General features: G+C 44.0%; 1 protein-coding gene and 1 pseudogene across 2 annotated transcripts in view; one reads left to right on the top strand and one right to left on the bottom strand.

Moving 5' to 3' along the window:
• Nucleotides 1-27,048, bottom strand: part of AFAP1L2 (actin filament associated protein 1 like 2) — a 118,498-nt gene that overhangs the window by 69,507 nt on the left and 21,943 nt on the right. The gene's annotated exons all lie outside the window — the stretch shown is intronic.
• On the top strand, nt 6,771-7,031 carry LOC311523861 (small nuclear ribonucleoprotein F pseudogene; annotated as a pseudogene). The gene has a single exon. The product of its transcript is annotated as a small nuclear ribonucleoprotein F pseudogene (transcript).

Here is a 27,048-nt window from a genome sequence, read left to right as displayed (position 1 = left end):
CTCACACCCCTGCACCCCAGCCCTTAGTCCCCTCTCACACGCCCCACCCCCACCACATGAACGTTGCTATGTGCACCAATATGAAGGTGATGTGCACCCATATGGAGGTGTTGTGTCACACATCACCTCCATGTTGGTGCACATAACAAAATTCATTCCACACACGTGTGGGAAAAATTAGAGGGAAACGCTGTTCACCATGAGAGTGAAGGAGATGTCACTTGCTCTCTGACATCACACCTCCCCCTGAATCTCAGTGTGGGAGGGAATCTGGACCTGTCTTTTCAATACACTCTGAAAACTTCCCTAGAAATGAACTTCATTTGCTCTCCAGGTGAGGTGCATCCTAAGGGATCTGACAATGAAAGGAAAACTGGCTGGTACATGCGTGAGTATCCCCCAGACTTGTGTTCCCAGTAGCGAAGGAGCCAGGAGCTATGTTATTGTTGAATACACTATAAATAATAATAATCAAGATTCTGTCCCACTTCCAAGTTCTCTCCATAATCTGAGCAGCATTAACAAAGGCAAGAAGGCAAACAGAGAACATCCCCAGGGGACATGAAAACACCCAGCTATTCCCAGAATACGAACAGATTAGACAGCCACAGCTGGAACATGCCTGGGAGCAGACTCCTGCTGCGTAGTGTGGCCTCCCAGTACAGAGCTCTCACAGGCAGTGCTACAAACAGTGGGTCAGGAGGTGCATTCCTCCACTAAAAATACTCTGAGAAAAAATGAATGAGCAGCAGCACAGCTCAGAACATACAGCAGCAAAGACTGACTTTACCTACAGGATATCATTTAGACTGAGCACTTCAGGGCAAGGACCGTCTCTCACTGTGTGTTTGGATGCACAATTGGGCTCTGATCTTGGTTCGGGTCCCCTTGGAACTGCTGTAATAAACAATAATAATTTGTATTATTTGTATTGTGGAAGTGTTTAGGGACCCCACTGTGGTAGGCACTGTGCCAAGAGATGGTCCCTGCCCCAAAGAGCTTGCAATCTAAGCAAACAAATCCTACTCTCTTCTGTGTGGGTGTCCTGGGGGATGGAAGGAAGACAGATGGTAAAGATAGAAAGCAAGCATCACCACATCTAATCCCCAACACACACGTGCTGGCAATAGGGAAGGATCACTCCCTATCACTCAAAGGAACCTTAGGAGCCATGCCCAGATCCATAGGAGAGTCACAAGGTGTGGTCTGTTAGTAAGAGTCGATGGCCATGTCCCACAGCAGCTGCTAAGCACATTAGCCTGGGTACATGAGGCTCAATATTCAGAGAAGTGAACTCCACTCAGCAGCGCTCCCTGCCGTTTTCAGGGAACTGTGTCTTTTCCAGCAGGAGGTGAGCCGTGGAGGATGCAGTGACTCCCATAAGAGGAGCTGGCCCTCCATTAGTCATAACAACGACTGTACTTAGCAGCAGGAGTCACTCGTTTAAAAAAACATGTCTGAAACCAGCACCAAAAATAAAAGACAGAACAAGTTCATTGCCATCAGGCTTAGTGTTATGGCAGCCAGACACCAGGGTCCTGTATGCAAGCATCCTCCTGGTAGAAATCCACTATTCATTACACACTGAGGGGGTGGACAATGGATATTAGTGTCTGCGCTACCGCGTTACAATCTGGCCATGGCTAAGACTTCCCTTGGCTCCTGGGTACTAGAAGTCAACCCATGTATTAGCTTTTCATTCCAAGATAGCTGAAAGCCATCACCAGACCATTGATTAGAACTTTATGGAATTATGAATGAATAAAACAGAATCCTGTTGTCTTAAATCTCCATGGCACGACCACATGAAAAGAGAGGTTGCAAGAACAGACCAGATCCTTAATCCATCAAATCCTGCTTTCAGCTATGACCAGTATCTGGTGATATTGCAGAGAAAAGTGGACCTTCCATAAGACAGCTTGACCCCTGAATCAGCCAACATGGTCTGGTGGCTGGAGCACTGGACTGAGACTCAGGAGACATGGGTGGTCTCCCCAGTTTGCTGCTTTTTGCCTACCACAAAAAGGCCCTGATCTCAGCTGGGAGCTCTAGATACTACAATAGTAGTGACCACATTTCCTGAAGAATAATTTTTTATTACCCTAAGAGCCCTCTATCTGATCCATAGATTCCAATGCCAGAAGGAACCATTGTGAGAGTCTAATCTGACCTCCCGCAGAATCCAGGCCACAGACTTTCCCCAACATAATTCCTAGAGCATACCATTTAGAAAAACAGCCAATCTTGACTCAAAATTTGCCAGTGACTGAGAATCCACCATGACCCTTGGTAAATTGTTCCAATTGTTCTTCCTGGCAGAGAGACAGGTGTTAATGTTGGTTATACAGTCATCTAGTCCTTTTTCAAAACTGTCCAGCCCTGTTAAAAAAAGCATTTGACTCTTTGACCTAAGGTAGCGAATTCTAGAGGCTGCGTGTGCAAAGCAGCACAAGCATCTCTCTGGCTCTCTAGAGCCGTGGTTCTCAACTGGGAGTATATGTACCCCTGTGGGTACGCAGAGGCCTTCCATGGGATACATCAACTCATCTAGATATTTGCCTACTTTTACAACAGGGTACATAAAAAGCATTAACGAAGTCCGTACAAATTACAACTTCATACAGACAATGAGTTGTTTATACTGCTCTATAGACGATACACTGAAATGTAAGTACAATTTTATATTCCAATCAATTTTATAATTTATGATAAAAATGAGAAAGTCAGCAACGTTTCAGTAATAGTGTGCTGTGACATTTCTGTATTTTTTTATGTCAGATTTTGTAAGCAAGTAGTTTAAGTGAGGTGTAACGTGGGCTATGCAAGACAAAAATCAGATTCCTGAAAGGGGTACAGTAGTCTGGAAAGATTCAGAGCCACTGCTCGCAGTGCTTTTCAAACGCTTTTCATTTATGGACCCCTAAAAAATTTCAGATGGAGGTGTGGACCCCTTTGCAATTCTTAGTTTGCAGAAACCACTGTTCTATCATAACAACCTTTCGTGGACCCCTTAGACATAGTCTGTGGACCCCCAGGGGTCCATGGACCACAGGTGGGAAACCACTGTTCTAAAGGCTTCTCTTTCTCCACCCCAGCCTAATTAGTCACTTGACCTGCCTATTATGGGACTGTGATATTTCTCCCCACTTGGGAAGGAGAGCTGACTGAAACACAAGTAGGGCTGGGCACAGTGCCTCTTAAAAGGGGCAGTCACCCTGTGACAAGCTTGCCATATTGCAGATGGGGAAAACAGAGAGCGTAGTTAAGGCCCAGATTTTCATAGGTATTTAAGCACCTAAAGATGCAGATAGGTGCCTGGTGGGATTTTCAAAAGCACAGAGGCACCCAACTCCCACTGATATCAGCTCAGTCCAGCTCTACTTATCTCTGGGAAATATCCCGTTGCCACTTGGATGCTTAACACAGATATTATATTAGCACAACCATTACCACACTAGTACAACATTATCCAGTCCTGTGAAATGCTGAGTTCTCTGGTGAGGAGCTGGGGGCACCTTACATTCCAATCACTTTCCCTGTCAGGACAAGGTCTTGAACTCACAACACAAGGAGAACACACTTTCAGGAGAGCATCCCGTGGGAGCTGAACAACAGTTGTCACATGCCAGACTGGAATTGTCAAGCTAATAATAATGCATCAATTTTTAACAGTGAAGGTCATTAACCATTGAAACAATTTACCAAAGATCAGGATGGATTCTTTTTTAAATGAAGATGGGGTGTTTTTCTAAAAGATATGCTTTAGGAATTACTTTGGGGAAGTTCTATGGCCTGTGTTATACAGAAGGTCAGACCAGATGATCAGAATAGTCTCTTCTCACTTTTTCTTCACATTTACCTACCATTAGTTTCATAATAAGTAACTCCTTATTCTAATATTATGGGAGGATGGAGTGATCAGCTTCCATTGTATCCTTCAGATTAGATTGTCTGCAATGGTGGAGGTTGTGATTTTGTGGAGAGGACAAACATACAGATAGACATTTCCCCTTGGTCTCTATTGGGAGACCAAGTGTACTTCGATTTCCAGAAAGCCTTTGACAAGGTCCCTCACCAAAGGCTCTTATGTAAATTAAGTTGTCCTGGGATAAAAGGGAAGATCATTTCATGGATTGAGAACTGGTTAAAAGACAGGGAACAAAGGGTAGGAATAAACGTTAAATTTTCAGAATGGAGAGGGATAACTAGTGGTGTTCACCAAGGGTCAGTCCAAGGACCCTATTCAACTTATTCATAAATGATCTGGCGAAAGGAGTAAACAGTGAGGTGGCAAAGTTTGCAGACAATACTAAACTGCTCAAGATAGTTAAGACCAAAGCAGACTGTGAAGAACTTCAAAAAGATCTCACAAAACTAAGTGATTGGGCAACAAAATAGCAAATGAAATTTAATGTGGATAAATATAAAGTAATGCACATTGGAAAAAATAACCCCAACTATACATACAATATGATGGGGGCTAATTTAGCTACAACTAATCAGGAAAGAGATCTTGGAGTCATCGAGGATCGTTCTCTGAAGACATCCACACAGTGTGCAGAGGGAGTCAAAAAGGCAAACAGGATGTTAGGAATCATTAAAAAAAAAGGATAGAGAATAAGACGGAGAATAACTTATTGCCCTTATATAAATCCATGGTATGCCCACATCTTGAATACTGCATACAGATGTGGTCTCCTCATCTCAAAAAAGATATACTGACATTAGAAAAGGTTCAGAGAAGGGCAACAAAAATGATTAGGGGTTTGGAATGGGTCCTATATGAGAGAGATTAAAGAGGCTAGGACTTTTCAGCTTGGAAAAGAGGAGAGTAAGGGGGGATATGATAGAGGTCTATAAAATCATGAGTGGTGTGGAGAAAGTGAATAAGGAAAAGTTATTTACTTGTTCCCATAATATAAGAACTAGTGGCCACCAAATGAAATTAATGGGCAGCAGGTTTAAAACAAATAAAAGGAAGTTCTTCTTCACACAGCGCACAGTCAACCTGCGGAACTCCTTGCCTGAAGATGTTATGAAGGCTAGGACTATAACAGGGTTTAAAAGAGAACTGGGTAAATTCATAGAGGTTAAGTCCATTAATGGCTATTAGCCAGGATGGGCAAGGAATGGTGTCCCTAGTTTCTGTTTGTCAGAGGGTGGAGATGGATGGCAGGAGAGAGATCACTTGATCATTACCTGTTAGGTTCTCTCCCTCTGGGGCACCTGGCATTGCCCACTGTCAGCAGACAGGATACTGGACTGGATGGACTTTTGGTCTGACCCAGTATGGCCATTCTTATGTTCTTATTCTTAAGGGAGGGGAGTAGCAAGATCATACTGTTACCCCTTTTTGACCCAAGCAATTAGCCAAAGTTTGGGGCCCTGTGGGGCCCATTAGAAAGAGAAATTGATTAAAGCATCAGGTACCTTTGTAAATAAAGAGGATTGCATCAAAGAAGGAACCAAGTCCTGTTTCCCTGAACATAAGAGAAATCAAACGACAGGAGATGGTTCCCTTCAACCCAACCCATCACAACTATCCTACCATCCTTCCTAGGGTCCAGAAACAAGCCCTCTCCCCTTTGGTGAAAGCAGCTTTTACAATGTTCTCCTTGGAAAAGATAAATAGAATTTTTGATCCAAGTATGATGTGCTTTTGCCACAAAAAATCGGTACTATAGTGAACGAGGAAATGCCTCCCCTGGATATAGGCATCCTCGTGTGAGTTTCTTCATTAGGAAGAGATCAGCAATCAGCAGTAGTAGTGAAAGGAGAAAAGGGAGAGAAACCAAGAGCACAGCAGTCAGAAATTCCTTGCTGTCATTTCATTAGTCTGGGGGCAGGAAGGGGGTAGGGAGAGCAGAGGGAAAAGGGTTTCTCACTTTGTTTCTGTATATTTTCCATAAGTCTCATGCCTACTGTGACAAAGTTCCTCCTCTGCCTTGGTGGGTTCTGTGCCTATTGGTGGATTTGCTCGCCTCAGAGGTTCATGGCAGCCCTCAGTTTGGCCACTTTCGTGGCTCAAATCTGCCATTCACTCAGTTAGCCTCATCACTGGCCAGCATGGGGAAAAGGAAGAAGAACAATCCCCACAGTCTCTGCTGATCCACCTAGTGGATCGGGGAACAGGCCAGAGACCTTCCCCTCTGGTGGAACCCACAGTCCAGGTCAACTCCTCCAGTATCAAGTAGGAAATTGCAGGGGGGATGGAGGAATGGGGGGAACCCGGGCCCGCCCCTACTCCAGGTTCCAGCCCAGGGCCCTGTGGATTGCAGCTGTTTACAGTGGCTCCTGTAACAGCTGCGTGACAGCTACAACTCCCTGGGCTACTTCCCCATGGCCTCCTCCCAACACCTTCTTTATTCTCACCACAGGACCTTCCTCCTGATGTCTGATAATGCTTGTACTTCTCAGTCTTCCAGTAGTACACCTTTTCACTCTCAGTTTCTTGCACATCTTGTTCCCAGCTCCTCACACACACACCACAAACTGAAGTGAGCTCCTTTTTAAACCCAGGTGCCCTGATTAGCCTGCCTTAATTGATTCTAGCAGCTTCTTGATTGGCTGCAGGTGTTCTAATCAGCCTGTCTGCCTTAATTGTTTCCAGAAAGTTCCTGATTGTTCTGGAACCTTCCCTGTTACCTTACACAGGAAAAAGGGACCTACTTAACCTGGGGCTAATATAGCTGCCTTCTATCACTCTCCAGCAGGTGCACGTAATTTTTGCAAGTAATTTTTGTTTTTACCACTGCCTTGTGCTAGGCTGCGTTATGATGAGCTTGCCCCTGAACCCCAAGCCCTTCCTGAACGGGCTGACAGGGAAGCCGGTGATGGTGAAGTTGAAGTGGGGGATGGAGTACAAGGGCTACCTGGTGTCTGTCGACGACTACATGAACATGCAGCTTGCAAACACAGAAGAATACATAGATGGTGCATTGTCAGGGCACCTTGGTGAAGTTTTGTTAAGATGTAACAATGTCCTGTACATCAGAGGAGTAGAAGAAGAAGATGGAGAAATGAGAGAATAAGTTTGTATATTTCTGGAAAATAAAGATCAGTTTTTCACCAAAAAAAAAAAAAAAATCACTCTCCTGTAGCCATCTGGCCTGACCCTATCGCACTACGTAAATCCACTGCTTTCTGCACCTGATGCTGGAGGGCTGCTGCTGAGATACATTCAGCCGTATGGCCACTGCCCCAAGAGGCTGTTCTGGGGATAGGTAGGGTGCAGGGACACTCCAGCAATGCCCCAATAGCCTTTGCCACACCCTATTGGCTACAGTTTGGGGGGAGGGCACAGATGCCTCTATGGCAGCTCCACAGGAGCAGAGAATTCTTCCCGCACAGGCAAATCTCCCACGAGCTGGCTAAGCTGTTCCAAAATGTGTCTGCGGATCAGACCTGGAATTCATAAATCTGGGGCCTGTAAATGAGATCAAAATAAGGCCCCAGCAACTGGAATTGTCAACACAACACACTAAATTCCTCCATCAAGTCTGGTCCTTTGGGAAGAGAGAAAGAATCATGCTTTCCCCTACTGCCCCCATCTTGGATGGAGTCATGAGCATTAGAAATCAAAGTGCTTTATTCTTCTAGCCCTTTCACCTTTCTGTTCCTCCCTAGTGCTAATACATGATGTTTTCCAAGGAAAATTGAGCAATTTGGCCCCATTATTTTATCCCTGGTTTTCTTGAATCTTGCCCTTGGTGATCCCATTACACTATTGAAATTTATTTGTTTATATTTGCAAATGATAAAGCAGAAGTGTTGGAAACTCTACAACTGCCTTTGTATCTGCCCAGAATCATCCAGCTTTCTCCACCAGTCCTATGATTTTCCAGCCTTTCTTTTGTAAATATACACATGGAGCCAGATGACTCAGCCTATTGTTCCTCCTCCTCCCTCCTCCCCCCCCCACCCCGATTTAAAGCTGAGATATGGGCAGTAGCACATGCTTGGGTGGAGGGAGGGGTTACTACACGTGAAAACAATGTCACGTTTTTTCCAGTGTGCATTTGTTTTTCCATGCAACTCCCAACCTCTCCCACAGAAAGGATATGCAAAGTACGGGGGATAAGAAAATGCAAGAAACTTATAGTGTGGCTGTGATCGATTTTATAGTGAAGCAAGATAACTTCCAAGGTTTAACCATCAATCTACTATCTTACTGAACAACTGGAGTTAACCAGAACTCTTCCCAAAACAATTCTCAAACAGCATTCCCCAAATGCAGCTGTTGACGTTGCAGATGTTGAACTGCTGCCGATTAACAGAGTTTATGTCAATCTCGTCTCTTAAGCAGAGAAAAAAAATATCCTGGAATCCATCTCTCCTCACCCCCAAACACCACAAACTGCTGGACATTTGGCACAGCCCTGCTGTGTTGGAGGGATGGAAACCATGACAGTGGTCCCATTTACAGATGTGCACTTACACTAGAAAGCACTCCTGCCCAGCCAAGCTGAGACCCAGATGTTAGATCATCTGGCTCGGAACATCCAATGAGGCTTCCAAACCTCCAAAAATAGAGGGCAGCCAAAGAGAATCTCCACAGCAAACAAGGATTCATAACAGGATTGGAGAATAACCTTACTGCAGGTTTTTACCCAGATTTTTCCCTCATGGGGAGGGAAAAAGGCATCTGGCAAATTCCTATCCCTGTTTATTGCAGTTTTGTGGTAGCCCGAAGGTCCCAGAATATGAGACACACAAGGTGAGTGAGGTAATATCTTTTATTGGACCAACTTCAGCAGGTGAGAGACACGCTTTCAAGCTACACAGAGCTTTCTTCTTTAGCTCTGGAAAAGGTACTTAGAATGTCACATAAAAGAACAGATTGTTGAGCATAAATATTTAACACATATTCTAAGAAAGAGAAGGTGGGTGAGGTAATATATTTTATGGGACCAGCTTCTGTTGGTGAGAGAGACAAGCTCTGGGGCATGGACTCACCTCTGGCGGTTCCCGGTCAGCTGGGGTGCAGAGGCACGCTTCCCACCTGTCCTGGCACTGCGGACCACACTGCACCCTGGAAGCGGCCAACAGCAGGTCTGGCTCCCCCCACCCAGTTCCCATTGACCAAGTGCAGAGCCAGTGCTCGGGGCGGGGGCAGCGCGCGGAGCCCCATGGCCCCCCTGCCTAGAAGCCGGACTCACTGCTGGCTGTTTCCGAAGCACAGCATGGTGTCAGAAAAGGTAGGCATTAGCCTCCTTAGCTGGGCAGCACCGCTGATGGGACTTTTAATGTCCCAGTTGGCGGTGCTGACCCAGTGCCTTACATGCTGGGTCGCGACCCACAGTTTGAAAAACACTGTGCTAAGAGACCATTCAAAGTGAAGTGGCCTGTTAACAGCTTTCCAGTCATAGGACAAAGAACTCAAAGACCCTCCCACAAACCACAATTCATCCAGGAATTCAAGGATATTATCAAATCCTTCTTCAAACAACTGCAAGAGTAACTCTAAAACATCATCTCCTGTGAACCCACCCCATGGACTTTCTACATGCTTCCCAAGATACACAAACAAGGGAACCCACTCAGACCCATCATATCTGGCCATGGCACTCTTACTGAAGGAACATCAGGACTCATAGAAACCATCCTCAAACCATTCACCACACCACCCTCCTTCCTCCAGGACACAACTGACTTCCTCCAGAAACACTGCAGTATTAACAACCTCCTTCAGAACACCATCCTTGCCACCATGGATGTCACCTCCCTCTGTACCAACATCCATCACAATGGCAGCATCGCTGTCTGCCTCAAATATCTACAAGATAATGGGCAACGCTCAGATATCCACCTCAAGCACATTGCCAAACTCATCCATTTAATCCTCACCCATAACAATTTTACATTCAACAACAAACACTTGGTCCAAACCATGGGAACAGACAGGGGTACTACGATGGCTCCCCAATCTCTTCATGGGCCAACTTGAGGAAGAATTTCTGGATAAATGCACAACAAAAGCAATAATGTACCTGAGATATATCGATGATATTTTCATCTTCTGGACAGATGACCTAAATTCCCTCATAGATTTCAACCACAACCAACACCCATTCATCACAGTCTCTCTCAATTACTCCCATATCAGCATCAACAAACAACTATATACAAAAAAAACCCACAGATCACCACACTTACTATCAAACATCCAGTAACCACACAAAGAAATCTGTTTTCTACAGCCAGGCACTCATACCACAGGACATGCTTCTAGGAGAAAGCCCAGGATACACACCCAAAATGGGGATTTGGGGAAACCTTAACTCCTAGTTGTCACCTACCACCCTACACTGGAACCCAAATGGAGTATCATTGTACAATTACAACCCATACTCAATGGGAACCACATCCTGAAAGAAATCTTTCCTGAACCCCTTCTTCTGGCCTTCAACCCGCCCCCCTTCACCAAACTCATCATCAGAAGCAAGCTTTACACAGACCAAGACCCACCAACTCAATGCCCCAATACCAACTATGAGGGTGGAACTAGAAATCACTATGCTCTCAAAATGAGCTCACACAGAAAAATGATAAAAGACAAACACACCCGATCTGACCTCTCAGTCCTTGTCCTCAAAGGAAATCTGCACGTCTTCAAAAGACAAGCCCAGAAGTGTAAATTCATAACTTTGCTAGACGGGCTTAAAAAAAAAAGACACTGGATTTATAGCTTATTGCTACAACCTGTAACCTACTAACTCCCCCTTTTTTGTCCTATGACTGCAGAGGTGTTAATGGGCCACTTCACCTTGAATGGTCTCTTAGAATATGGGTTAACTACTTTTGCTAAAAAATCTGTTCCACCGTGTATTTGTGACACTCCGAGTACCTTTCCGAGGCCTGAAAGAATAGCTTGTATAGCTCGAAAGCTTGTCTATTTCACCAACAGAAATTGGTCCAATACAAGAATTTACCTCTCCTACCTTATACCCTGTTTATACATCTGAGGATGGCACCAACCCTTTTGGCTGCACCATCATAGTGGGAACTCACTGTGATGCTGGCAACCCAGGTGCCAGCTCAGAGCAGAGTCACAGTTTGTCCAGGTGGCCAGATAGTCTGGTGAGTCTAAGGGGACTGTCTGCGACTCTGTGGTCAGAGTGGTCTAGTGATCCAGGAACTCACATTTGTTACTGGTTTGATTACATCTAATTACAGCACACACCAGCAGCTTGGGGGAATCGGCCCTGTTTTCTGACAGTCTGCCCTGAGGTAGGGGCACTCGCAGTGGTGAGCCACTTCAGACAGTGTGACACTCATGTTTAGCTGTATATCCACCATGACCTCCAAGTCTGTTTCAGAGTCACTGCTAACAATACTACACAATCACATGACTCCAGGAACTGGCACTTTAAGAAAACCACCACGTATTATGTATGAGCTTTGAGTTAAAAAAGGCAAGAGTTGACAACACTGAGATATAGAATTAGGATACTCTCATGGTCACAAAAAGATCAATATTTCAACGTTTAATGTGATGTAAGGAATTCCCCTTCTCCCTTCAAAATGACATGGTACTTTGCTAATCATTGGGAACATGTTTATATGTCAAGAGACAAGAGGCTCACTTCTGAAATCTATAAAATAGACCTCGTGGCCAAGGCTTTGTGTCTTGTCTCTGGTGCCAACGGAGATCTCAGCTTCAATATTTTAAGGACAATACATCATGAAGCATCTGATTCAGTGTAAGCTGGGGGCATAGATCATCTAGTTTAGCAACAGATAAAAGTGTCTCAGTCAAGAAGGTTTCCTCTTTACATTTTTATTGTAGCTATTTTAGAGTGTATTTTTTTTATAAGTCTACTTCTTCCCACGCCCTGCCTCCCAAGCTCAGAATACAGGTCAGCTGGGTAACAACTGGATATGGGACTATTAAAAAGGCATTCCCTGCTTATGGATCTAAATCATTTTTATAGAGCAGGGGTAGGCAACCGGCGGCAAGCGAGCTGATTTTCAGTGGCACTCACACTGCCTGGGTCCTGGCCACCAGTCCGAGGGGATCTACATTTAATTTAATTTTAAATGAAGCTTCTTGAACATTTTAAAAACCTTATTTACTTTACATACAACAATAGTTTAGTTATATACTATAGACTTATAGAAAGAGACCTTCTAGAAACACTAAAATGTATTATTGTGACGCGAAACCTTAAATTAGAGTGAATAAATGAAGACTCGGCACACCACTTCTGAAAGGTTGCCGACCCCTGTTATAGAGTTTCCTGTATTTCTGATTTGACGTTCACTATAGGTATGTAGCTGCAAACGTAAGGGCAGCTCCACCTCTTTAAACTGATCATTAGAGGCAAAATTCCCTCTCGTGCTGAGGGACAGCACAAAGCTTATGCAGCACTTGAATGCCACTTGTGCCATATTTTGAGTGTTTTACTGGTGCATAGGCCTCTGGCTGGCCCTCTGCACACATGTGAACTTCACCGTAGGAGCATGATTGCTTGTGTAACTCCTGAAGAAAACCTTGGCTTTTGTTTCACATCAACTCATTTTAAACAGTCACTGGACTACAGTAACCTTGTGATGGTTTTCACTAGCACATTCTATGGCTGGGGGACCCCAGTAACAAAGTCCATTCTGATGGTGGGGGGGATGTGAATGGTGTAGGCAACCCTGACTCATTTGTAAGAGCCACAGCTACCCAGCTCACGCCACAGAAGTGGGGGGCCTCTGGCCAGAGAAGAAGTGTATCCAGAACCAGGGCCGGCTCCAGGCACCAGCTTTCCAAGCAGGTGCTTGGGGCAACACTGAGAATGGGGCTGCAGTCCATGCCCCGTGGTGGCAATTCGGCAGCAGCTCCGCCGCTCTTCCGTCCGGCAATTCGGCAGCAGCTTTGCCACTGTAGTGGCGGCGGCAATTCGGTGGCGACTGCTTGGGGCGGCAAAACTGGTCGAGCCGCCCCTGTCCAGAACACTGATGAAATGTGCCGATTCAGCTCATCCCCTGATTAGCCTTCCTTGGCAGGGCTGTTACGGAGCCCCATTTGCACACTGAAAGTACCTCCCTCCAACATAACCGACATGAACAGAACCCACAGCTTGTAAGAGGAATGAGCCTGAGTTACAACTTCCCCAACGTTCATGGTTATCTGAATCCAGTGTTGGTTTGGACCATTGTAGGGGTGGAAACTGCCCCTACAATTCCAATCAGGGTATGTATGGATCTGAGATTCTTTAAAATTCACCAGAGTTCAGAAATGATCAAAGTTCATCTAGAAATGGACAGCACCCCTGCCCATAATCAATGGAGACATGGGTTTGGGACTGCACAGGCATTGAGGACAATGTTTAGCTTTATGGGGCTTCCATTTTGTTTTCAAATTTTAAATGAAGGATCCCACAGTGGACTTCTTCATCTTCAGCACTGATATGAGCTTCACATGAGAAACTCTTTTTTTCTTGCCTGAGTTATTGTCCATCAGGTTTCTGTAAGTGCAGCATGTACATTTTCCCCTGTGCAGAACCACTAGAGGGCCATTTTGTCACCTCCAGAAGACAGACAAAAATAGCTACATGAGTAGCTGGACCATTTCTCTGGGACATCTAGACTGTGCTGACTACAGGGGTGTGAACTGCAGCGTGCCCCAAAGTGCTGTGCTCTAATTGGCCCATGGGGATGCTGCTGGCATAAACTAAAAGATAACTAGTTTGCATTAATGTCGTCTTTCAACCACTTATGCACCCACAGGCATTAATTTCATCGGGACCAGTTTTCCCTACTTTGTCTATGAGAATGTCATGTGAGATGATGTCGAAAGCCTTACTTAAAAATCACCATATATAGCACCTGTATGCAGGGAGATTTATTTGTGCTCATCCTTACCAATTTGTCCATGTTTCTGCTTTATGTAAGATTCCTTTTTGATTTTCGGGTCATTAAAGAGCTCCGGATGGAACCATCGTGGCCTCTTACTATTCCTCCTAGCTTTCCTTTGCATCAGCGTCGTTTGCTGTTGTGCCTTTATTATTGTCTCTTTGAGAAACCACCAGCTGTCCTGAATGCCTTTTTGCCTTAGATTTTTCTTCCCCTGGGACCTTCCCTACCAGCTTTCTGAGTTTGTTAGAGTCTGCTTTTTTGAAGTCCATTTGCTTCTGCTGCTGCTCTCACTCCTTCCTTGCCTTAGAATGATGAAATCTTTTATTTCATGATCATTTTCACCCAAACTGCCTTCAACCTTTAGATCTGTAACAAGTTCATCCTGGTTAGAATCAAGCCTAAAAAGGGTTGTCCTCATGGTTACTTCCTCCGCCTGCTGAAACAAGAAGTTGTCCCCAATACACGCCAAGAACTTACTGGACATTTTGTTCTTTACTATTTTGCTTTTCCAACAAATGTCTGGATAGTTACAGTCCCTCTGTTAATACCAGCTCTTGTGTTCTGAATATTTCCATTATTTCTTCTAGGAATGTCTCATCCACCTCTTCCTCCTGATTGGTGGCCTATAGTAGACCTCTACCATGAAGACACCCCTGTTTCCCTTCCCTTATATAGGGAAAAGCTTTTAAAAGTAGAGAAGGCCTAAAAAGAGGTTGCTAGTATAGCAAAAACTCTCTATAGCTTGCACCAGTTCCCTGGAGGGAATAAGGTACCCAGTATACCTGAGTCTCAACTAGGGCTTTTGCCAGCACATCTATGTTGGTTAGGGGTGTGATTTTTTCCCCACAAACACATCTAATTGATATAGCTATGCCAATAAAACTTTCTAGTGTAGACCAGGCCCTAGAGACAGGGAAAATAAATTCTTTCTCTCTAAAGAGAAAGCGATGGGAAGAGGATAAAGTAGTACATGACCTCGAATGCTTAGTTTAAGGCATAGGACAGGGGTCGGCAACCTTTCAGAAGTGGTGTGCCAAGTCTTCATTTATTCACTCTAATTTAAGGTTTTGCGTGCCAGTAATACATGTTAATGTTTTTAGAAGGTCTCTTTCTATAAGTCTATAATATATAACTAAACTATTGTTGTATGTAAAGTAAATAAGGTTTTTTAAATATTCAAGAAGCTTCATTTAAAATTAAATTAAAATGCAGATCTTATCAGTTTAGTGTGATCCTTGCCCTTGCTTTTCCTTGCTGAGTTTTCTAATGTCTGGCACGTATTTGGATTCTTTAAGCTGCACACAGGCTTCTGAGTTGTTAACCGGCTCCGAGAGGGACAGAGGACAGATTTCATGTGTGAAAATACCTGTTCACACAGGTATGTGGATCCAAATGCTGAAAGCATTGCCAAGGAAATTTTCTTCTAACAGTTAAATGTCACTGGCAGGGACGTCCATCAGGTCAGAATAGAGGCCCCATGATCTCTCTCGGTAGCTTTAAGTGCACTCCGCAATCTCCAAACTTTGATGCCCACAATTCTGAGCTTTTTAACTGAATGAGCTGCATTTCAAAATCTTCAACACCCATCCACTGAAATACAGACAAATCCAAGTCGCTTTCATTGAACTTTTCAGGTTTAATTAGAAAAGAAAGCATTGGGCCAAATTGCTGGAAATCTTGAAATCTGTCAGAAAATTCTGATTCCAGTTCTTGCATGTACATTCCAATCTTGACGACAAATGTAACGTGCTGTTCCACGTGGCATGACAGTGATGTAAGCAGCAAATCAGGACTTAAAAATATCCCAGCACAGTGGCACTGGAACAATTTTTAAGGTGGGGGTGCTGAGCTGTGCCCCCTTTTGCCCCTGTCTGCACCCCTCACTGCCCCTGGCTGAGGCCAGTGGGCCATAGCTGGGGGCAGCTGCAGAGGCCTGGGCTAGCAGCCGGGACCCCAGGCTGGCAGCAGAGCCCCCCAGACCAGTGACCGGGACCCAGAGCCAGCAGTGGGCTGAGCGGGGCCGGCGGATGGAACCCTGGCTGGCAGGGGGCCGGCAGCCAGTACCCTAGGCCAGCAGCGGAGCTCCCGGGACCGGTGGCCAGGACCCAGGCAGTGTCAGTGCCTCTGAAAATCAAATCACACGTGCCATAGGTTGCCTACCCCTGGCATAGGATGACACATTGCATCTACCAAGAAAGGTTACCGAGACACTGGCTGTGGTCAGAACTGGAGACAGAGAAAGCCGGCAGACTACTAGGAATGACAACAAGAGAGATCCAAAGGTTGCCCATTGATCACTGAAAAACAAAAATTGCCTTGTTTAAAAACAGGAATAATGAAAAGAGAGGAATGGAGCTTCCAAAAAGCAAATGCTCATTTCATAGAAATTAGAAATGGAAAATACCCCTTAAGTCATCTAGTCTATCCACAGCCAATGCAGGATGGTTGCATCCCATCTCCCATATCTCCCAGGCGTTTGTCTAGTCTTAATCACTCATGTGATGGGGCTTTCCCCATTTCCCTTGGAAGACCATGAGCATGTCTAACTGAGCATGAAGTGACATGGGATTCTGTCTAATTATTATTACTTACATTAAAGCAGCATCTACACAACAAAGATCGGAGAAGGGCACTGCACCACCACATAGTAAGAGACAGTCCCAGCTCCAGACAGTTTGCAATTTGAAGAGGTAAGACAGACAAATGGTAGGAGAAAGGAAATATCCCAATTTTTCAGATAAGGAACCAAAGGAGAGAAAGGTGACGTGACTTGCCAACGGGATACACAGCAAGTCACTGGAAGATCAGGGATAGAATCCAGATGACCTGACGCTAAGGCCATGTCTACACTAGTGAACTGTACCGATGCAGCTGTACCACTGTAAGATTGCTCGTGCAGCCGCTGTATGCCAACGGGAGAGAGCTCTCCTGTCACCATAATTAAACCAACTCCAACAAGCGTCTCCCACCCACATTGTGCTGTCCACACCGGCGCTTCTGTCAGAGTAACTTATGAGGCTCAGACGGGTGTTTTTTTCACACCCCTGAACAACGTAAGTTATATGACGGCTATGTCTACGTTGCCCCTGAGTTTGGACTAGAGGGGTGCAAATAGCAGTGCGCACCAACGTGCTGCACTCTCTCCCCCGTGTGGATGCTGCAGGCACAAACTGAAAGGTTCCTAGTTTGTATCAATGTAATCCTCTTCAAAACAGGGGCACACTGCTACTCACACCCCAGTAGTCCGAACTGTGGGGCAGTGTAAGCAAGTCCCTACTCATGGCCCTAGCCATTAGATCACACTGCTTTCCCACCCTACATCTTGCTCAGTTATCCTCCTAATGCAAGTAAACAATCTTTAGGGTTTTTTCTGAGCATTAGTTATGACTTTTTTTTTTTAAATGGCAAAATGTCCTTGTTGTGCCCAACAGCATGGCTACACTAAAGCTGATGAAAGGAAGAGACATAAAGGAGAAGAAATCCATAGAGTGGAAATTCAGGCCCTTGCACTGTGACTGACATAGATGTAAAAGAGTTACTACAAACACACCCTCTATGCTAGGTTTCAGAGTAACAGCCGTGTTAGTCTGTATTCGCAAAAAGAAAAGGAGTACTTGTGGCACCTTAGAGACTAACCAATTTATTTGAGCATAAGCTTTCGTGAGCTACAGCTCACTTCATCGGATGCATACTGTGGAAACTGCCTCTATGCTGTAAGGGCAGGACTGATGCCAGAATGAGCATGGCTTAAGCTAATTACATGCCGTGATGATGCAAACCTTGGCTCCAATTTTGCTCTCCCTGAAGTAACAGGAGTTATGCCATAAACTTGAACAGCATAAGGTCCAGGACCTTTATGTGCATGTGTAAAAATGCTTTGTCTGAAGTTTACAGAAATCTATACTGAACAAATAGAGATACCCAGTCTTGTGACAGAGATTTTCCCCTTCTCTCTTAGAAGTGACTGTTGAGCACACTTTAAACAAAATAAATAAAAAAATAAGGAGCTGAGTGAAAAAAAATGAGAATTTCCATCCTGTGGGAAATTCTGATACTTCAACATTTGTTTTAATTATGAATAGGGATGAAAATTTCAAATATCAAATATTGTCAGCTGGTTCCACTTTAAACTGCAACTCCCTAGGGTGCCACATTGCCTCTTAGGAGCTGCAGTTCAGGTGCCCGATGGTCCCATTTTCCCCTACGAAACTGGGCCATCTGCTGGCTTACGCACTTGTTCTGGCCCACAGGCCAATTCGGTCAGCCCCTGAACACATCAGCCCCTGCAGCAGACCTGCTCTACAAAATGGAGTCCACTGTGCGGCATGACTTTGGGTGTATGGTGCATGTGAGGTCATGACCTCACATGTATCATACTTGTGAAGTCAAACCACAAGAAGGAAGCCACTTTATTTCTGTATGTGGCCTGTGGAGGGGCTGCGTGGACCATGGAACCCACATCACTGAAAAGATTGTAACACCTCTCTGGCCAGACTGCATCTCCCATGATGCACCTGCAGGCATCTGATTCTCATGATACCATCACGTGGCTCAGTCAGAGGAGAGATCGCATTGCATCCTGGGAAGTTCAGTTTAAAGTTGGACTGACCTGAAATGAAATGTTTTTGGTCAGTTCAACAAACTGAAATATTTGGAGTCAGGTCAAACAAACACAAAACAAAATATTTCGTTTCAGTTTGTCTGAAGTAAAACATAAAAAATGTGAAATTTGGTTCTGTAGAAACTGCATTTTCTTTTGAAAAAATAATTTCAATGGAAATTTCACAACCAGTTCCAGTTATTTTATTTGGTCTATTAGGACCAAGATGTGGTCCCATTGAGATCAAAGGGAACTTTGCTATTGACTTCAGTTGGGCCAGAATTTGGCTCTCAGAGTGATGGATAATCTGTTTTACAACTTTATACAACAAACCAGGAAAATCACAATCTCAAAACTAGGTTTTTAGTCTGAAGATGATATTTCAAATGAAGATGCTAACATTTGGCTTTGGAAAGCTTGAATAGCTCTGTCCAGGCAGGCATGATTCAAGAGGATTAGTGAAATCAGGGACATGGTAAATTTCACAGAATAAGAAGTTTATCCATTGCAAAGTAAATAATGGCTCCATATTTGCCAAAAGATATTTGTCAGTTTCCTAATATTAAGAGACACTCACACTTTAATCTGAAAAGGGCTCATAAATCCCTTTGCTCCTGGACCACAACCACTTGTGTCCAGTTACTGTACATTTCCACAATTGTACTGAGATTTGGCAAGCTCTCCAACCAGCTGGCTGGTCTCAGATCATCCAGATTGGGAAGAGAATATTTTTCCTCCCAGATTTCTCAGCAGCTGTTTCTCAGAGAAGACATATGCCAACTTTCAACAGGTCTGGACAGAGCTTATGCAGAAAAGATATGCATTTGCTTTGTCATTGGACCTGGCACCTTTGAGAGTGTCCCCCTGTGAAGCCCCATCATAAGAGTGGTTTCTCCTCCATACAGAAAGTGTCTCGAGAGTTAAGCAGAAGAGGCTTATTTATTGCATCAAATGTAAAGGAAACATATGCGGTGTCAAAGGCAAAATTATTGGGTGATCGTGCGTTTTAAGCCAAACTCTTCTCCATATTTCAGCAGGCAATTTTTGTTAGTTAACCCCAGGAGACAATGCTAGTGTCATTGTATTTATTATTATCCCCCAGTCACGGACCAGGAAGCTATTGTGCTAGGCATTGTACAAACACAAAATACAATGACAGTCCCTGCCTCCAGAGTTTACCATGTAAATACAACATGTCTGGCTTTGACATTATTTTGGAAGAAGGCTCCTGAACATCCTCTACCCTGTTGTTTTCCCCCATGCCTGGCTTCCCCGGAGAATATGCTTTGAATGGGTGATAGATCGTCTTGATTCTAGTTCACAGATGTTTTTATACTGAGGAAATAAGAAATAAAATTTTCTGCTCACGTCAGCTTTACACAGCTGTTCCTCCACTGATTTCAGTGGAGTTATTCCTGATTTGCATCAGCATGAGAGCAGAATCAGCCTGAGGGAGTTTGCATTTACTTCATGTATCCACCTCCTTCTCTTATTTTATTTAGTTAGAAACAGCTTTTGGTCAAATCATTCCATCCTTCTCTCTCTGCCTTTGGCATTTCTCTATTAATACTGACCCACACGCACATTCCACTTTCTGTGACGGCTGAGTCCAATTATGGTTAAAGGATGGGATTTTTGCCTTGTTTGTTGAATCAATGGCATCTTTTCTTATATACTAACCCAGTTCAGACTGGTGAACCAATTTCATTTTGGGAGACTCTCTCAGAGGGATCATTGTTTCCTGCCAAATGATCCCATTTAGTTAATATCTACTAGTGTGAATGGCTGATATTCATCACTAAATGAATTGCCAATTAGCCGGGTGCAGCATTGTGGCAATTCTCACAGACCGCTCAAATTTACCTGCAATGCAATCTTCTCTCCAAAATCGTCATTTGCTTTCTTCCCCCCCCCCCTCCAGCCCCACTTTCAACCTCATTTAAAATAAAAATCAGTTGGCAAATGTTAGCCCTGTTTCATGCCAAATTAAACAAGCTTTCAGATTAGTAATACAGATGCTAGGCCAGATTCTCAGGATATGCCAACTGGCACCCAGTTCCGCTCAGAAGGTTGAAGGAACAAAGATGGCTTTAAATGGGATCATCTGTAAATTGCATCGACTGGTAACGGAGCCCCAAGGGCTATACCAGTAGCGAGGTGTAACCGGAATGCAGCAGAACTCTGAGCAGTGCTCCCTTTTCCCTCGCCACCTTCCTCTGCCCTTCCAGCACCTATATACATAAACAAACACTAAAGAAAATGTGGCATATAATAGAACCCTTTGCACAAAGAATCGAAAGATCTTTACAAATATTACTGAACTAAATCCCCTACAAGGTAGGCAAGTAGTATGTTGATTTCCTAGATTATTAATAGCCTGAGGTTCAGTGACTTGTCCAAGGTCTCAGGAGACAGTGCCTGAGTTGGGAATTAAAACCAGGAGTTGACTCTCAGTTTCCTAGTCAAACCTCTGTACTGGATTGTCACCCTGTTAGTGCCATCCTGGACTAAGCACAGTCTGATCCATGTGGAGTCTCCATTCTTCTCTCTCCAAGGAAACACAGTTCTGTCTTCTAAATAAAACCATTTTCCTAGCTCACAGCTCCATCTTCGTGCTCTCCTGCAGGCATAGAGTAGAGAACCATCCCTTCGAACACACTGTGATGGGGCTTGGGTGTGAAATTCACCCCTTTGCAGTGGGCAGCAAGGTCTAGGTACCATTTTAGCCCTATGCTGGGTGATGAGGTGGGATTTCAGCAGTGCACAGGCCTTGTACTAGTCCTCTACACAGGGGTGAATTTCACCCAGAATGTCTAGTATAACAAGGATTTTCACTGCAGGGTGCTACTTTCTGCTGCCTTCCACCTCTCTTTTAGAACCTGATCCAAAGCCCATTGAAGTCAATGGAAATCTCCCACTGACTTCAATGGGCTTTGGATCAGACCCTTCCTTGGGTAAAAAAAATTATGGAAAACCAGCCTGAATGGAACTTTCTCTTGTTATTAGCAGGTCTCTCTTAGAGGATGTTACCATACAATTTTCCATCTCTGTGTTAGGTCAGTCCAATACTGACATCAGCTCATTTCCATTGATCCTGATTACATACGAGTGATTTAACTCGCCATAGAACTGAATTTTCCATATGGTTGGACCCTTTTGCAATTGCTCCATAGAAGCACAATTTCCTCCTTCCTTGCTGGACTCATTATTCATTATTTTCTCCTACCCCTTAATTATACTGATCTTCACTGTCAAATAAACATTATATCAGATAATCAAAATGCGCCTTCAGAAATTTTCATTGTATCAGTTTCTCGCTGCCTTAAATGCCCCTCAGCAGCAATATTGCTTTATTGATCCTCAAAATTCCCAGTATGTGTCTCATTATTCTAGCTGAAGGTCAGATTTTGTTAAAACGTAGACTAAAAAAAGTTAGTAACTGTTCCTCTGGCACCATAGTTTTTAAAATACTTCCACTGATTGACATTTATAATTCATATGCATCAGTTGTATGAGATGTGGAAGCTGTCCAAAGACACCAAGAGATTATAAAGCTCTGTGGGCATAAAAAGTTAGATTAATTTTCTAACCATGTATTTCCAGTTTCCTCTCAACAGAAAGGGCTGCTTTGTGGATACAGGAGTTTAATGTCAAAGGCTCACTCCTATGCTGAGCACCCTGAACATCCGCTGACTTCAGTGAGAGTTGCGGACACTGGGAGCCTTGACTACAGTTAAGAGTTTTGTTGGCACAACTGTGTCAGTGGCAAAAGCTTTTGGGTAGATGCTGTTAGAGTAGCAAACTAAAACAAATAATAATAATCTTTTTCTGGTCTAGTTCATTCCTCTCAGTGAACTGGTATAAGCTTTATTGCTAAAAGAACTCTCCTGCTGCTACACCACTAATGGATTTTCAGGTACAGCTCTACCGGTATAGTATACCACGAGACCGTTTCTAGTGTAGACAAGACCGCATCACCTTCCAGCACTGCATATTTCATGGAGAGAGTAGAAAACATTTTCCAGTTTCTCCTTTGTTATCATTTACATATTAACAACACAGTAACAGTAATAATAAAAAAAACTTTCATGTGAGGATCTCAAAGCACTTTGTAAACTTTAGTTAATTAATTCTCACAACACCTCTGTAAGTAAGGAAATAGTATATACCCATTGTACAGATGAATACACTGAGACACATAGGCAGAGACCAAAAACACTATCCACCAACTAGCAGCCCAAAGGGAAGGATAAAAAATATCCATGCTGCCATAAAACACAGTTATGCCCTGTATTTAACTGTCATCTATTGCCATCCTGCTTTCTATTTATATAAACATCCTACCTACACTGTGTTCCTTTCTTATACCTTTTTTCCTTTCCTGGCTTCATTGTACTTGTTTTTCCCTACTAGGGCTCCAATCCAGGAAAGTAGTTCAGCACATGCATAACTTTAAACACAAGAGCAGTCCCATTTAAGCCAAAGCAACTACTCAAAGTTAAGCATGTGAACATGCACGTCAGAGCTTTCCGAGATTAAGGCCTGTACTTATTCTAACTATTAGCACTGCCGTAGCACCTAGAGGCCCCAGTCATCGGATGAGGCCCCATTGTGCCAGGCACCGTACACATTACATTTTGAAGACTAGTGATCTATAGGACTGTGGAATAATCTCCAGAGGGAAATGACAGAAGCCACATGACTTGGAATATTTAAAACGGGATTGGAGTAAACACGCAAAAAAGTGTACTTTAAGGACCAAGGGACCGACTAGATGACCTAAAAGGTCTTTTCCAGCTCTCATTTCTTTGAGAAATTATATAGCTCCCTAATTCTGATTATAGAAGAGATCCAGTGTATCAGCAGGATGGATAGAACCCACGCCACAAGCACCAAAAGCACAATTCGGTACGGCCTGAGCTACATAACTGACCTGCACAGTTCTAGGGAGCAGGTTTCTTCCATCTACCAGGACCAACCGTTAATGGGAGAATAGATCTGCCACATCCACATCCACAGCTAGTGTGTTACACTCGCTCCTTACAGCTTTGTGTGTTTGAGTGGTGGAAATATACCTTTTCCTGGAGTCACACTGTGATTTGCTCATTCCTGTTTTAGAAAAAAGACATGACTGACTGAGGGCCTGTTGGAGACCGGGCCCTGTGCAGTCTGGCCTAATGGTTAACATGAGAGCGCCACCTACCACTTAGAACTGGGTTCTGTGTGGACAAAGTCCAGGAACAAGCAGAGGTTCAGTGCTGGAGAGATAGAAGTCGAATGCCAGAGCTGGAGGTTAACCAGAGTCATAGGTCAGAGCCAGAGCTGAGGATCAGTACCGGAGAAGGAGGAGTTACAGGGGAACCAGGGCTGGAGCAGAGCAAGAGCCAGGACTGGAACAAGAGGGAGCAGGCTAGAGCAGGGACAAGAACAAGGGCAAAAGTAACACCAACAGACCCTGGTCGTCGGCAGGCAGGATCAAACTTGGGACCGACCCCAGAAGCTTAATGTATGAGCCTTTACTGCATGAGCGTATTCATCTCTCGGTGGTTTAGGTGGGTTACACAAGCACAGCTGCAGGCATGATACACATTAAGCAGCTGGAGAGCTGCTTCTGGGCTTAAAAATTAGCCAGTTGCCCTTCCTGACTGATCAGGTAGTACAGTCAATCAGGGGAAGGGAGATAATGATCGCTCTCATCAGGGGATAAATACCAGGGAGGGAAAGGAACTATTAATGTTAAATGCCAATGTTTACACAAGAATGAATGGATATGAACAAGTTTAGGCTTGAAATTAGGTGAAGGTTTCTAAACCATCAGAGGAATGAAGTTCTGGAACAGCCTTCCAAGGGGAGCAGTGGGTGGGTGGGGGAAGCCTAACTGGCTTCAAGATTGAGCTTGACAAATTTATGGAGGGGATGCTATAATGGGACTGCCCACAATGGCATATGGTCTATCTGTGACTGCTAGTAACAAAAATTCCCAAAGGCCGGAGATGGTGCACTAGATGGGGAGGGCTCTGACTTACTACCGAGAGTTCTTTCCCAGGAGTCTGGCTCTTGCCGACATTCTCAGGGTGCAACTGATTGCTATATTTGGGGTAGGGAAGGAATTTTCCCCAGGTCAGATTGGCAGAGATCCTGGGGGGGTGGGGGCGTCACCTCCTTCTGCAGCATGGGGTCTGGGTCACTTGCTGGTTTAAACTAGAGTAAATGGTGGATTCTCTGAAATTGTAAGTCTTTAAATCATGATTTGAGGACTTCAGCAACTCAGCCAGAGGTTATGGAGTGGGTGGGGGCAGTTCTGTGGTCTGCAATGTGCAGGAGGTCTAACTGGGTGATCATGAAGGTCCCTGCTGGCCTTAAAGTCTGAGGTAGCCTGCTGCAAGCCAGCTGCACTTGTTGGGTTGCTAGGAGACTGACTCTGCTGCAGGCCCTAGTCCCTGACAGGGCCACAGACTGACTGGCCTTCATCCATGTTGGGCATCTCCCATGATGCCAACCTTTAAAGGGATTGAAAGATATTTCCTGTTTATAGAAAATGGTGAATGAAGAACATTTACATGGCTTTTTATGTATACATCGATATGAGCACTTACATTCTCCCTGGCTAATTATATTTTGCAGAACAAAAATTCCCTCTACTTTTAAATGGGTAAAATATTGTTCACTTTCTGTGTAGAAGAGCTGCCGGTACTGCTCTGCACCATTTTCCACTTCCAAGGGGGGGGATGTTTTCATAAGGTGGTGTTTTCATCTGTAGAGCTCAGTTCTCTTTTGGGATACAGCCCGTTTGCACTGCTGGCTTAACTGGCCCAGGAGATTTGACTAGAGGAAGAGGGGATGGCTGGATAACCAACTATTGCCAGATCACCTCCTCTGAAATGCACATGTACTTACTTCAGATTCATTATATCCTTCCCTTGCTCATTAAGTGAGGAATACTCACAATTTAGCTCCCTAGTAATCTCTTCCACTATTGATTTTAAAATAATATCTTAGTCTAAATTGCTTCTCAGAGTAATTCTAGAGCATGATTCAGTCTCAGACAGGGGCACCCAAACTTTGCCCAAGACGGGGTCAATGCTTCTCCTTGGAGCTTGGTAAAGATGAAGGGAGAGAAAGGCCAAATTGCAGAAGTGCATGGGGCACATTCAGCCTGGAAACTACACTTTGGCCACTTCTGGGCCAAATATGGCAGTGCCTCCGTTAATTAATGAGTGTTCATTATAGTTCTTAATCCATGCTGCAGTCTTTCTATAGATGAAGTGTGCTCACGTAGAGCGATGGAACGGAAGTAAGCATCGCACACAACTGGATGTTAAGGGCTGCTTTCTTCTATACAACGGAAGTTGATTCCATAAGACTAAATGGAGTCTGTTTACTTGCCAAGGTGAGATATAACTGAGCAGTGATACAGCACCTAGGTAGTCATAATTAGGATGACTGGGAAGCAGCATGCTAATGGATAGGGGCTTTAGATTGGGAGTCAGGAGACCTAGGTGTGGTGTCATCTTGGACAATTACTTCATCTCTCTGTACCTGTTTTCCCTCCCATCCTTTTTCTGTCTTGTCTACTTATCTTGTAAGTTCTCATGTGTTTGTAGAGTGCCTAGTAAAATGGGGTCTCAATCTTGGTCAGGGCCTCTAGATAGTACTGGAATGCCAACCAATAATAATAGAACAGAGTATGTGGCTGCAATGTGCTTCATTCTTGCCAATTAATAGTCCTAATTATTTCTAGAACAAGTGTTAGTCATATTAATTATACTAAAGCCCTGGAATATTACTGCTTATATTTTGCCAATGACTTGCCAACTTTGCATTACTCCTGCAATAGGAACAGATTTTTCCAGGTTATCAAAATTTGATTTTGGGACTTGTCAAAGGCAAGAAACACAGTTAAGTAACAGTAATAAAACTGGTAACCTCTCCATAAACCCAGCATAAGATCTTTGGACCAAACTGATCCCCAGAGTCACTCTATTGACTTTGCTGGAGTGACACCACGAATGAATTTGGCCTTTTGCGTTTCCTTTAAATTAGGGCCAATGAGACAGCTATGTTTGTGGGGAAAAACAAGAACATATGTTGAAAACAGAGAGTTTCCAACAAAAACTTAATCCAGCTTGGGAATGAAATTCAACTGCAAAGATTTTGTGGTTGGCTGAAGATCTGGTCTGAGATTTTCCTACTGAGAAGTTAACATTATACAGCCCAAGAGCACCTTCCGGAATTTAAATCTTATTAACGAAGAGTCAAAATAACTGAACTAGGTCCAGCATGCTGTTTGAAGTAGAATACAATAGCCATGGTGTGTATCATTTTCTATAGTGAAACTGACTTTGGACAACGGCTGCACAAACAAACCTGCCCCAAATATATGGATAACAACTTCACTTTATCATCTGTATAGAGCTGTGAGAGCTATTTACAACACTAACCATGTTAGTGTCCTCTTGTCCCACTCAGATGATTAATTAGAATTCCCTGGTGCTTGAACACTCTGCAAGTGCTTTTGTTTGACAACACAGCAGGCAATCCCTACAGTATTTGTCTTGCACAAAGCTGCAAGAACAATCATAAGAGCTAACATGGCATTGGCA

The sequence above is a fragment of the Lepidochelys olivacea genome (assembly GCF_965140295.1).
Source record: "Lepidochelys olivacea isolate rLepOli2 genome assembly, chromosome: 7".
NCBI classification, from domain to species: domain Eukaryota; kingdom Metazoa; phylum Chordata; order Testudines; family Cheloniidae; genus Lepidochelys; species Lepidochelys olivacea.
This window is presented reverse-complemented; position numbering and strand designations above follow the sequence as displayed.